The sequence below is a fragment of the Megalopta genalis genome, unplaced genomic scaffold (assembly GCF_051020955.1).
Source record: "Megalopta genalis isolate 19385.01 unplaced genomic scaffold, iyMegGena1_principal scaffold0031, whole genome shotgun sequence".
NCBI lineage: Eukaryota > Metazoa > Arthropoda > Insecta > Hymenoptera > Halictidae > Megalopta > Megalopta genalis.
The window spans coordinates 238,696-253,274 of record NW_027476100.1 but is presented as its reverse complement, the minus strand read 5'-3'; positions in this window follow the sequence as shown (position 1 = coordinate 253,274).

The following is a 14,579-nucleotide window of genomic DNA, read 5'->3' as shown; positions in this document are numbered from 1 at the left end:
AGAACAACCAGAACAGCAAGAAGAACAACCAGAACAGCAAGAAGAACAACAAGAACAACAAGAACAACAAGAACAACAAGAACAACAACAACAACAAGAACAACAAGATCAACAAAAACAACAAGAACAACAAGAACAACAAGAGCAACAAGAACAACAAGAACAACAAGAACAACAAGAACAACAAGAACACCAAGAACAACAAGAACAACAAGAACGTCAAGAACAACAAGATCAACAAGACCAAGAACAACAACAACAACAACAAGAACAACAAGAACAACAACAACAACAAGAACAACAAGAACAACAAGAACAACAAGAACAACGAGAACAACAAGGACAACAACAACAACAACAAGAACAACAAGAACAACATGAACAGAAAGAACAGCAAGAACAACAAGAACAACAAGAACAAGAACAGGAAGAACAACAACAACAAGAAGAACAACAAAAACAAGAACAACAACAAGAACAACACGAACAACAACAAGAACAACAACAAGAACAACACGAACAACAACAAGAACAACAAAAACAACAAGAACAACAAGAACAACAAGAACAACAAGAACAACAAGCACAACAAGAACAACAAGAGCAACAAGAACAACAAGAACCAGAACAACAACATCTACCAGAACCACAACAACATGAGCAGCAAGAACAAGAACAACAACAACAACAACAAGAACAACAACAACAAGAACAACGTGAACAACAACAGCAAGAACAACAAGGACAAAAAGAATAACAAGAACAAGAAGAACAACAAGAAGAACAAGAGCAACAAGAGCAACAAGAACAACAAGAACAACAAGAACAACAAAAAAAACAAGAACAAGAACAACAACATCAACCAGAACAACAACAACACGAACAACAAGAACAACAACAGCAACAACAGCAACAAGGACAACAAGAACAACAAGAACAAAAAGAACAACAAGAACAACAAGAACAACAAGAACAACAAGAACAACAAGAACAACAAGAACAACAAGAACAACAAGAACAACAAGAACAACAAGGACAACAACAACAACAAGAAGAACAACAAGAACAACATGAACAGAAAGAACAGCAAGAACAACAAGAACAACAAGAACAACAAGAACAACAAGAACAAGAACAGGAAGAACAACAACAACAAGAAGAACAACAAAAACAAGAACAACAACAAGAACAACACGAACAACAACAAGAACAACAACAAGAACAACACGAACAACAACAAGAACAACAACAACAACAAGAACAACAAGAACAACAAGAACAACAAGAACAACAAGCACAACAAGAACAACAAGAGCAACAAGAACAACAAGAACCAGAACAACAACATCTACCAGAACCACAACAACATGAACTGCAAGAACAAGAACAGCAAGAAAAACAACAAAAACAACAACAAAAATAAGAACAACAACAACAACAAGAACAACAACATGAACAACCGGAACAACAAGAACAACCAGAACAACAACAACAAGAACAACTAGAACAACAACAACAAGAACAACAAGAACAACAAGAACAACAAGAACAACTAGAACAACAAGGACAACAAGACAACATGAACAGCAAGAACAACAAGAACAACAACAACAAGGACAACAAGGACAACTAGAACAACAAGAACAACAAGAACAACAAGAACAACGAGAACAACGAGAACAACGAGAACAACGAGAACAACGAGAACAACAAGAACAACAAGAACAACAAGAAAAACGAGAACAAGAACAACAACATCAACCAGAACAACAACAACATGAACAACAAGAACAACAACAGCAACAACAACAACAAGGACAACAAGAACAACAAGAACAAAAAGAACAACAAGAACAACGAGAACAACGAGAACAACAACAAGGACAACAACAACAACAACAACAACTAGAACAACAAGAACAACAAGAACACCAAGAACAACAAGAACAACAAGAACAACAAGAACAACAAGAACATCAAGAACAACAAGAACAACAAGACCAAGAACAACAACAACAACAACAACAAGAACAAAAAGAACAACAACAAAATAAACAACAAGAACATCGACAACCAGAACAACAACAGCAACAACAGCAACAAGAGCAACAAGAGCAACAAGAGCAACAAGAGCAACAAGAGCAACAAGAGCAACAAGAGCAACAAGAACAACAAGAACAACAAGAACAAGAACAAGAACAACAACAACAACAACTAGAACAACAAGAACAACAAGAACACCAAGAACAACAAGAACAACAAGATCAACAAGAACAACAAGAACAACAAGAAGAACAACAAGAACAACAACAAGAACAACAACAACAACAACTAGAACAACAAGAACAACAAGAACACCAAGAACAACAAGAACAACAAGAACAACAAGAACAACAAGATCAACAACAACATGAACAACAAGAACATCAACAACCAGAACAACAAGAACAACAACAGCAACAAGAGCAACAAAAGCAACAAGAGCAACAAGAACGACAAGAACGACAAGAACAACAAGATCAACAAGAGCAACAAGAGCAACAAGAACAACAAGAACAACAAGAACAACAAGAACAACAAGAACAAGAACAGCAAGAAAAACAACAAAAACAACAACAAAAATAAGAACAACAACAACAACAAGAACAACAACATGAACAACCGGAACAACAAGAACAACCAGAACAACAACAACAAGAACAACTAGAACAACAACAACAAGAACAACAAGAACAACAAGAACAACAAGAACAACTAGAACAACAAGGACAACAAGACAACATGAACAGCAAGAACAACAAGAACAACAACAACAAGGACAACTAGAACAACAAGAACAACAAGAACAACAAGAACAACGAGAACAACGAGAACAACGAGAACAACGAGAACAACGAGAACAACGAGAACAACGAGAACAACGAGAACAACGAGAACAACGAGAACAACAAGAACAACCAGAACAGCAACAAGAACAACCAGAACAGCAAGAAGAACAACCAGAACAGCAAGAAGAACAACAAGAACAACAAGAACAACAAGAACAACAAGAACAACAACAACAACAAGAACAACAAGATCAACAAAAACAACAAGAACAACAAGAACAACAAGAACAACAAGAACAACAAGAACAACAAGAACAACAAGAACAACAAGAACAACAAGAACAACAAGAACACCAAGAACAACAAGAACAACAAGAACGTCAAGAACAACAAGATCAACAAGACCAAGAACAACAACAACAACAACAAGAACAACAACAACAACAAGAACAACAAGAACAACAAGAACAACAAGAACAACGAGAACAACAAGGACAACAACAACAACAACAAGAACAACAAGAACAACATGAACAGAAAGAACAGCAAGAACAACAAGAACAACAAGAACAACAAGAACAAGAACAGGAAGAACAACAACAACAAGAAGAACAACAAAAACAAGAACAACAACAAGAACAACACGAACAACAACAAGAACAACAACAAGAACAACACGAACAACAACAAGAACAACAACAACAACAAGAACAACAAGAACAACAAGAACAACAAGAACAACAAGCACAACAAGAACAACAAGAGCAACAAGAACAACAAGAACCAGAACCACAACAACATGAACAGCAAGAACAAGAACAACAACAACAACAACAAGAACAACAACAACAAGAACAACGTGAACAACAACAGCAAGAACAACAAGGACAAAAAGAATAACAAGAACAAGAAGAGCAACAAGAAGAACAAGAGCAACAAGAGCAACAAGAACAACAAGAACAACAAGAACAACAAAAAAAACAAGAACAAGAACAACAACATCAACCAGAACAACAACAACATGAACAACAAGAACAACAACAGCAACAACAGCAACAAGGACAACAAGAACAACAAGAACAAAAAGAACAACAAGAACAACAAGAACAACGAGAACAACAAGAACAACAAGAACAACAAGAACAACAAGAACAACAAGGACAACAACAACAACAAGAAGAACAACAAGAACAACATGAACAGAAAGAACAGCAAGAACAGCAAGAACAACAAGAACAACAAGAACAACAAGAACAACAAGAACAAGAACAGGAAGAACAACAACAACAAGAAGAACAACAAAAACAAGAACAACAACAAGAACAACACGAACAACAACAAGAACAACAACAAGAACAACACGAACAACAACAAGAACAACAACAAGAACAACACGAACAACAACAAGAACAACAACAACAACAAGAACAACAAGAACAACAAGAACAACAAGAACAACAAGAACAACAAGAACAACAAGCACAACAAGAACAACAAGAGCAACAAGAACAACAAGAACCAGAACAACAACATCTACCAGAACCACAACAACATGAACAGCAAGAACAAGAACAGCAAGAAAAACAACAAAAACAACAAAAAAAATAAGAACAACAACAACAACAAGAACAACAACATGAACAACCGGAACAACAAGAACAACCAGAACAACAACAACAAGAACAACTAGAACAACAACAACAAGAACAACAAGAACAACAAGAACAACAAGAACAACTAGAACAACAAGGACAACAAGACAACATGAACAGCAAGAACAACAAGAACAACAACAACAAGGACAACTAGAACAACAAGAACAACAAGAACAACAAGAACAACGAGAACAACGAGAACAACGAGAACAACGAGAACAACGAGAACAACGAGAACAACGAGAACAACGAGAACAACGAGAACAACAAGAACAACCAGAACAGCAACAAGAACAACCAGAACAGCAAGAAGAACAACCAGAACAGCAAGAAGAACAACAAGAACAACAAGAACAACAAGAACAACAAGAACAACAACAACAACAAGAACAACAAGATCAACAAAAACAACAAGAACAACAAGAACAACAAGAACAACAAGAACAACAAGAACAACAAGAACAACAAGAACACCAAGAACAACAAGAACAACAAGAACGTCAAGAACAACAAGATCAACAAGACCAAGAACAACAACAACAACAACAAGAACAACAACAACAACAAGAACAACAAGAACAACAAGAACAACAAGAACAACGAGAACAACAAGGACAACAACAACAACAACAAGATCAACAAGAACAACATGAACAGAAAGAACAGCAAGAACAACAAGAACAACAAGAACAACAAGAACAAGAACAGGAAGAACAACAACAACAAGAAGAACAACAAAAACAAGAACAACAACAAGAACAACACGAACAACAACAAGAACAACAACAAGAACAACACGAACAACAACAAGAACAACAACAACAACAAGAACAACAAGAACAACAAGAACAACAAGAACAACAAGCACAACAAGAACAACAAGAGCAACAAGAACAACAAGAACCAGAACAACAACATCTACCAGAACCACAACAACATGAACAGCAAGAACAAGAACAACAACAACATCAACCAGAACAACAACAACATGAACAACAAGAACAACAACAGCAACAACAGCAACAAGGACAACAAGAACAACAAGAACAAAAAGAACAACAAGAACAACAAGAACAACAAGAACAACAAGAACAACAAGAACAACAAGGACAACAACAACAACAAGAAGAACAACAAGAACAACATGAACAGAAAGAACAGCAAGAACAACAAGAACAACAAGAACAACAAGAACAACAAGAACAAGAACAGGAAGAACAACAACAACAAGAAGAACAACAAAAACAAGAACAACAACAAGAACAACACGAACAACAACAAGAACAACAACAACAACAAGAACAACAAGAACAACAAGAGCAACAAGAACAACAAGAACAACAAGCACAACAAGAACAACAAGAGCAACAAGAACAACAAGAACCAGAACAACAACATCTACCAGAACCACAACAACATGAACAGCAAGAACAAGAACAACAACAACAACAACAAGAACAACAAGAACAACAAGAACAACAAGAACAACAAGAGCAACAAGAACAACAAGAGCAACAAGAGCAACAAGAACAACAAGATCAACAAGAACAACAAGAACAACAAGAACAACAAGAACAACAAGAACTACAACAATAACAAGGACAACAACTACAACTACAACAAGAACAGCAAGAACAACAACAACAACAAGAACAACAACAGGATCAACAACAACAACAAGAACAACAAAAACAACAACTACAACAAGAACAGCAAGAACAACAACAACAACAAGAACAACAAGAACAGAAAGAACAACAAGGACAACAAGAACGAGAACAGCAAGAGCAACAACAACAAGAACCACATGAACAACAACAACAAGAACAACAAGAACAACAACAACAACAACAACAAGAACAACAAGAACAAGAACAACGTGAACAACAACAGCAAGAACAACAAGGACAAAAAGAATAACAAGAACAAGAAGAACAACAAGAAGAACAAGAGCAACAAGAGCAACAAGAACAACAAGAACAACAAGAACAACAAGAGCAACAAGAACAAGAACAACAACATCAACCAGAACAACAACAACATGAACAACAAGAACAACAACAGCAACAACAGCAACAAGGACAACAAGAGCAACAAGAACAACAAGAACAAGAACAACCACATCTACCAGAACCACAACAACATGAACAGCAAGAACAAGAACAACAACAACAACAACAAGAACAACAACAACAAGAACAACGTGAACAACAACAGCAAGAACAACAAGGACAAAAAGAATAACAAGAACAAGAAGAACAACAAGAAGAACAAGAGCAACAAGAGCAACAAGAACAACAAGAACAACAAGAACAACAAGAACAACAAGAAAAACAAGAACAAGAACAACATCATCAACCAGAACAACAACAACATGAACAACAAGAACAACAACAGCAACAACAACAACAAGGACAACAAGAACAACAAGAGCAAAAAGAACAACAAGAACAACGAGAACAACGAGAACAACAACAAGAACAACAACAACAACAACAACAACTAGAACAACAAGAACAACAAGAACACCAAGAACAACAAGAACAACAAGAACAACAAGAACAACAAGAACAACAAGAACAACAAGAACATCAAGAACAACAAGAACAACAAGACCAAGAACAACAACAACAACAACAACAAGAACAAAAAGAACAACAACAACATAAACAACAAGAACATCGACAACCAGAACAATAACAGCAACAAGAGCAACAAGAGCAACAAGAGCAACAAGAGCAACAAGAGCAACAAGAGCAACAAGAACAACAAGAACAACAAGAACAAGAACAACAACAACAACAACAACTAGAACAACAAGAACAACAAGAACACCAAGAACAACAAGAACAACAAGATCAACAAGAACAACAAGAACAACAAGAAGAACAACAAGAACAACAACAAGAACAACAACAACAACAACTAGAACAACAAGAACAACAAGAACACCAAGAACAACAAGAACAACAAGAACAACAAGAACAACAAGATCAACAACAACATGAACAACAAGAACATCAACAACCAGAACAACAAGAACAACAACAGCAACAAGAGCAACAAAAGCAACAAGAGCAACAAGAACGACAAGAACAACAAGAACAACAAGATCAACAAGAGCAACAAGAGCAACAAGAACAACAAGAACAACAAGAACAACAAGAACAACAAGAACAAGAACAGCAACATCAACATGAACAGAAAGAACAGCAAGAACAACAAGAACAACAAGAACAACAAGAACAACAAGAACAAGAACAGGAAGAACAACAACAACAACAAGAACAACAAAAACCAGAACAACAACAAGAACAACACGAACCACAACAAGAACAACACGAACCACAACAAGAACAACAACAACAAGAAGAACAACAAGAACAACAAGAACAACAAGAGCAACAAGAACAAGAACAGCAAGAACAACAACAACAAGAACTGCAAGAACAACAACAACAACAACAACAACAAGAACAACAGGAACAACAACAGCAAGAACAACAAGAACAACAAGAACAACATGAGCAACAAGAGCAACAAGAACAAGAACATCAACATCTACCAGAACCACAACAACATGAACAACAAGAACAACAAGAAAAACAAGAACAAGAACAACAACATCAACCAGAACAACAACAACATGAACAACAAGAACAACAACAGCAGCAACAACAACAAGGACAACAAGAACAACAAGAACAACAAGAACAAAAAGAACAACAAGAACAACGAGAACAACGAGAACAACGAGAACAACGAGAACAACAACAAGAACAACAACAACAACAACAACAACTAGAACAACTAGAACAACAAGAACACCAAGAACAACAAGAACAACAAGAACAACAAGAACATCAAGAACAACAACAACATGAACAACAAGAACATCAACAACCAGAACAACAAGAACAACAATAGCAACAAGAGCAACAAGAGCAACAAGAGCAACAAGAGCAACAAGAGCAACGAGAACTACAAGAACAACAAGAACAACAAGAACAACAAGAACAACAAGAACAACAAGAACAACAAGAACAACAAGAACAACAAGAACAACAAGAACAACAAGAACAACAAGAACAACAAGAACAACAAGAACAACAAGAACAACAAGAACAACAAGAACAACAAGAACAACAAGAACAACAAGAACAACAAGAACAACAAGAACAACAAGAACAACAAGAACAACAAGAACAACAAGAACAACAAGAACAACAAGAACAACAAGAACAACAAGAACAACAAGAACAACAAGAACAACAAGAACAACAAGAACAACAAGAACAACGAGAACAACGAGAACAACGAGAACAACGAGAACAACGAGAACAACGAGAACAACGAGAACAACGAGAACAACGAGAACAACGAGAACAACGAGAACAACGAGAACAACGAGAACAACGAGAACAACGAGAACAACGAGAACAACGAGAACAACAAGAACAACAAGAACAACAACAACAACGACAACAACGACAACAAGAACAACAAAAACAACAAGAACAAGAACAACGGGAACAACAACAACAAGAACAACAGGAACAAGAACAACGGGAACAACAACGACGAGAGCAACAAGAGCAACAAGAACAACAAGAACAATAAGAACAACGAGAACAACAAGAACAAGTACAACAAGATCAACAAGAACAACAGCAACATGAACAACAAGAAGAACAAGAAGAACAAGAACAACAAGAACAACAAGAACAACAAGAACAACAAGAACAACAAGAACAACAAGAGCAACAAGAACAACAAGAACAACAAGAACAACAAGAACAACAAGAACAACAAGAACAACAAGAACAACAAGAACAACAAGAACAACAAGACCAACAAGAACAACAAGAACAACAAGAACAACAAGGACAACAACAACAACAACAACAACAACAACAACAAGAACAACAAGAACAACATGACCAGCAAGAACAACAAGAACAACAAGAACAAGAACAGCAAGAAAAACAACAACAACGACGACAAAAATAAGAACAACAACAACAACAAGAACAACAACATGAACAACCGGAACAACAAGAACAACAAGAACAACCAGAACAACAACAACAAGTACAACTAGCACAACAACAACAAGAACAACAAGAACAACCAGAACAACAAGGACAACAAGACAACATGAACAGCAAGAACAACAAGAACAAGAACAACAAGAACAACAGGAACAACAAGAACAACAAGAACAACAAGAACAACAAGAACAACCTGAACAACAACAACAAGGACAACTAGAACAACAACAAGAAGAACAACAAGAACAACATTAACAACAAGAACAACAAGAACAACAAGATCAACAAGAACAACAAGAACAACAAGAACAACAAGAACAACAAGAACAACAAGAACAACAAGAACAACAAGAACAACAAGAACAACAAGAACCACAAGAACAACGAGAACAACGAGAACAACGAGAACAACGAGAACAACGAGAACAACGAGAACAACGAGAACAACGAGAACAACGAGAACAACGAGAACAACAAGAACAACAAGAACAACAAGAACAACAAGAACAACAAGAGCAACAAGAACAACAAGAGCAACAAGAGCAACAAGAACAACAAGATCAACAAGAACAACAAGAACAACAAGAACAACAAGAACAACAAGAACAACAAGAACTACAACAATAAGAAGGACAACAACTACAACTACAACAAGAACAGCAAGAACAACAACAACAACAAGAACAACAACAGGATCAACAACAACAACAAGAACAACAAAAACAACAACTACAACAAGAACAGCAAGAACAACAACAACAACAAGAACAACAAGAACAGAAAGAACAACAAGGACAACAAGAACGAGAACAGCAAGAGCAACAACAACAAGAACCACATGAACAACAACAACAAGAACAACACGAACAACAACAACAACAACAAGAACAACAACAACAAGAACAACGTGAACAACAACAGCAAGAACAACAAGGACAAAAAGAATAACAAGAACAAGAAGAACAACAAGAAGAACAAGAGCAACAAGAGCAACAAGAACAACAAGAACAACAAGAACAACAAGAGCAACAAGAACAAGAACAACAACATCAACCAGAACAACAACAACATGAGCAACAAGAACAACAACAGCAACAACAGCAACAAGGACAACAAGAGCAACAAGAACAACAAGAACAAGAACAACCACATCTACCAGAACCACAACAACATGAACAGCAAGAACAAGAACAACAACAACAACAACAAGAACAACAACAAGAACAACGTGAACAACAACAGCAAGAACAACAAGGACAAAAAGAATAACAAGAACAAGAAGAACAACAAGAAGAACAAGAGCAACAAGAGCAACAAGAACAACAAGAACAACAAGAACAACAAGAACAACAAGAAAAACAAGAACAAGAACAACAACATCAACCAGAACAACAACAACATGAACAACAAGAACAACAACAGCAACAACAACAACAAGGACAACAAGAACAACAAGAACAAAAAGAACAACAAGAACAACGAGAACAACGAGAACAACAACAAGGACAACAACAACAACAACAACAACTAGAACAACAAGAACAACAAGAACACCAAGAACAACAAGAACAACAAGAACAACAAGAACAACAAGAACATCAAGAACAACAAGAACAACAAGACCAAGAACAACAACAACAACAACAACAAGAACAAAAAGAACAACAACAAAATAAACAACAAGAACATCGACAACCAGAACAACAACAGCAACAACAGCAACAAGAGCAACAAGAGCAACAAGAGCAACAAGAGCAACAAGAGCAACAAGAGCAACAAGAACAACAAGAACAACAAGAACAAGAACAAGAACAACAACAACAACAACTAGAACAACAAGAACAACAAGAACACCAAGAACAACAAGAACAACAAGATCAACAAGAACAACAAGAACAACAAGAAGAACAACAAGAACAACAACAAGAACAACAACAACAACAACTAGAACAACAAGAACAACAAGAACACCAAGAACAACAAGAACAACAAGAACAACAAGAACAACAAGATCAACAACAACATGAACAACAAGAACATCAACAACCAGAACAACAAGAACAACAACAGCAACAAGAGCAACAAAAGCAACAAGAGCAACAAGAACGACAAGAACAACAAGAACAACAAGATCAACAAGAGCAACAAGAGCAACAAGAACAACAAGAACAACAAGAACAACAAGAACAAGAACAGCAAGAAAAACAACAAAAACAACAACAAAAATAAGAACAACAACAACAACAAGAACAACAACATGAACAACCGGAACAACAAGAACAACCAGAACAACAACAACAAGAACAACTAGAACAACAACAACAAGAACAACAAGAACAACAAGAACAACAAGAACAACTAGAACAACAAGGACAACAAGACAACATGAACAGCAAGAACAACAAGAACAACAACAACAAGGACAACTAGAACAACAAGAACAACAAGAACAACAAGAACAACGAGAACAACGAGAACAACGAGAACAACGAGAACAACGAGAACAACGAGAACAACGAGAACAACGAGAACAACGAGAACAACGAGAACAACGAGAACAACGAGAACAACGAGAACAACGAGAACAACGAGAACAACAAGAACAACAAGAACAACAAGAACAACAAGAACAACAAGAGCAACAAGAACAACAAGAGCAACAAGAGCAACAAGAACAACAAGATCAACAAGAACAACAAGAACAACAAGAACAACAAGAACAACAAGAACAACAAGAACTACAACAATAAGAAGGACAACAACTACAACTACAACAAGAACAGCAAGAACAACAACAACAACAAGAACAACAACAGGATCAACAACAACAACAAGAACAACAAAAACAACAACTACAACAAGAACAGCAAGAACAACAACAACAACAAGAACAACAAGAACAGAAAGAACAACAAGGACAACAAGAACGAGAACAGCAAGAGCAACAACAACAAGAACCACATGAACAACAACAACAAGAACAACACGAACAACAACAACAACAACAAGAACAACAACAACAAGAACAACGTGAACAACAACAGCAAGAACAACAAGGACAAAAAGAATAACAAGAACAAGAAGAACAACAAGAAGAACAAGAGCAACAAGAGCAACAAGAACAACAAGAACAACAAGAACAACAAGAGCAACAAGAACAAGAACAACAACATCAACCAGAACAACAACAACATGAGCAACAAGAACAACAACAGCAACAACAGCAACAAGGACAACAAGAGCAACAAGAACAACAAGAACAAGAACAACCACATCTACCAGAACCACAACAACATGAACAGCAAGAACAAGAACAACAACAACAACAACAAGAACAACAACAAGAACAACGTGAACAACAACAGCAAGAACAACAAGGACAAAAAGAATAACAAGAACAAGAAGAACAACAAGAAGAACAAGAGCAACAAGAGCAACAAGAACAACAAGAACAACAAGAACAACAAGAACAACAAGAAAAACAAGAACAAGAACAACAACATCAACCAGAACAACAACAACATGAACAACAAGAACAAAAACAGCAACAACAACAACAAGGACAACAAGAACAACAAGAACAAAAAGAACAACAAGAACAACGAGAACAACGAGAACAACAACAAGGACAACAACAACAACAACAACAACTAGAACAACAAGAACAACAAGAACACCAAGAACACCAAGAACAACAAGAACAACAAGAACAACAAGAACAACAAGAACATCAAGAACAACAAGAACAACAAGACCAAGAACAACAACAACAACAACAACAAGAACAAAAAGAACAACAACAAAATAAACAACAAGAACATCGACAACCAGAACAACAACAGCAACAACAGCAACAAGAGCAACAAGAGCAACAAGAGCAACAAGAGCAACAAGAGCAACAAGAGCAACAAGAACAACAAGAACAACAAGAACAAGAACAAGAACAACAACAACAACAACTAGAACAACAAGAACAACAAGAACACCAAGAACAACAAGAACAACAAGATCAACAAGAACAACAAGAACAACAAGAAGAACAACAAGAACAACAACAAGAACAACAACAACAACAACTAGAACAACAAGAACAACAAGAACACCAAGAACAACAAGAACAACAAGAACAACAAGAACAACAAGATCAACAACAACATGAACAACAAGAACATCAACAACCAGAACAACAAGAACAACAACAGCAACAAGAGCAACAAAAGCAACAAGAGCAACAAGAACGACAAGAACAACAAGAACAACAAGATCAACAAGAGCAACAAGAGCAACAAGAACAACAAGAACAACAAGAACAACAAGAACAAGAACAGCAAGAAAAACAACAAAAACAACAACAAAAATAAGAACAACAACAACAACAAGAACAACAACATGAACAACCGGAACAACAAGAACAACCAGAACAACAACAACAAGAACAACTAGAACAACAACAACAAGAACAACAAGAACAACAAGAACAACAAGAACAACTAGAACAACAAGGACAACAAGACAACATGAACAGCAAGAACAACAAGAACAACAACAACAAGGACAACTAGAACAACAAGAACAACAAGAACAACAAGAACAACGAGAACAACGAGAACAACGAGAACAACGAGAACAACGAGAACAACGAGAACAACGAGAACAACGAGAACAACGAGAACAACGAGAACAACAAGAACAACCAGAACAGCAACAAGAACAACCAGAACAGCAAGAAGAACAACCAGAACAGCAAGAAGAACAACAAGAACAACAAGAACAACAAGAACAACAAGAACAACAACAACAACAAGAACAACAAGATCAACAAAAACAACAAGAACAACAAGAACAACAAGAACAACAAGAACAACAAGAACAACAAGAACAACAAGAACAACAAGAACACCAAGAACAACAAGAACAACAAGAACGTCAAGAACAACAAGATCAACAAGACCAAGAACAACAACAACAACAACAAGAACAACAACAACAACAAGAACAACAAGAACAACAAGAACAACAAGAACAACAAGAACAACAAGAACAAC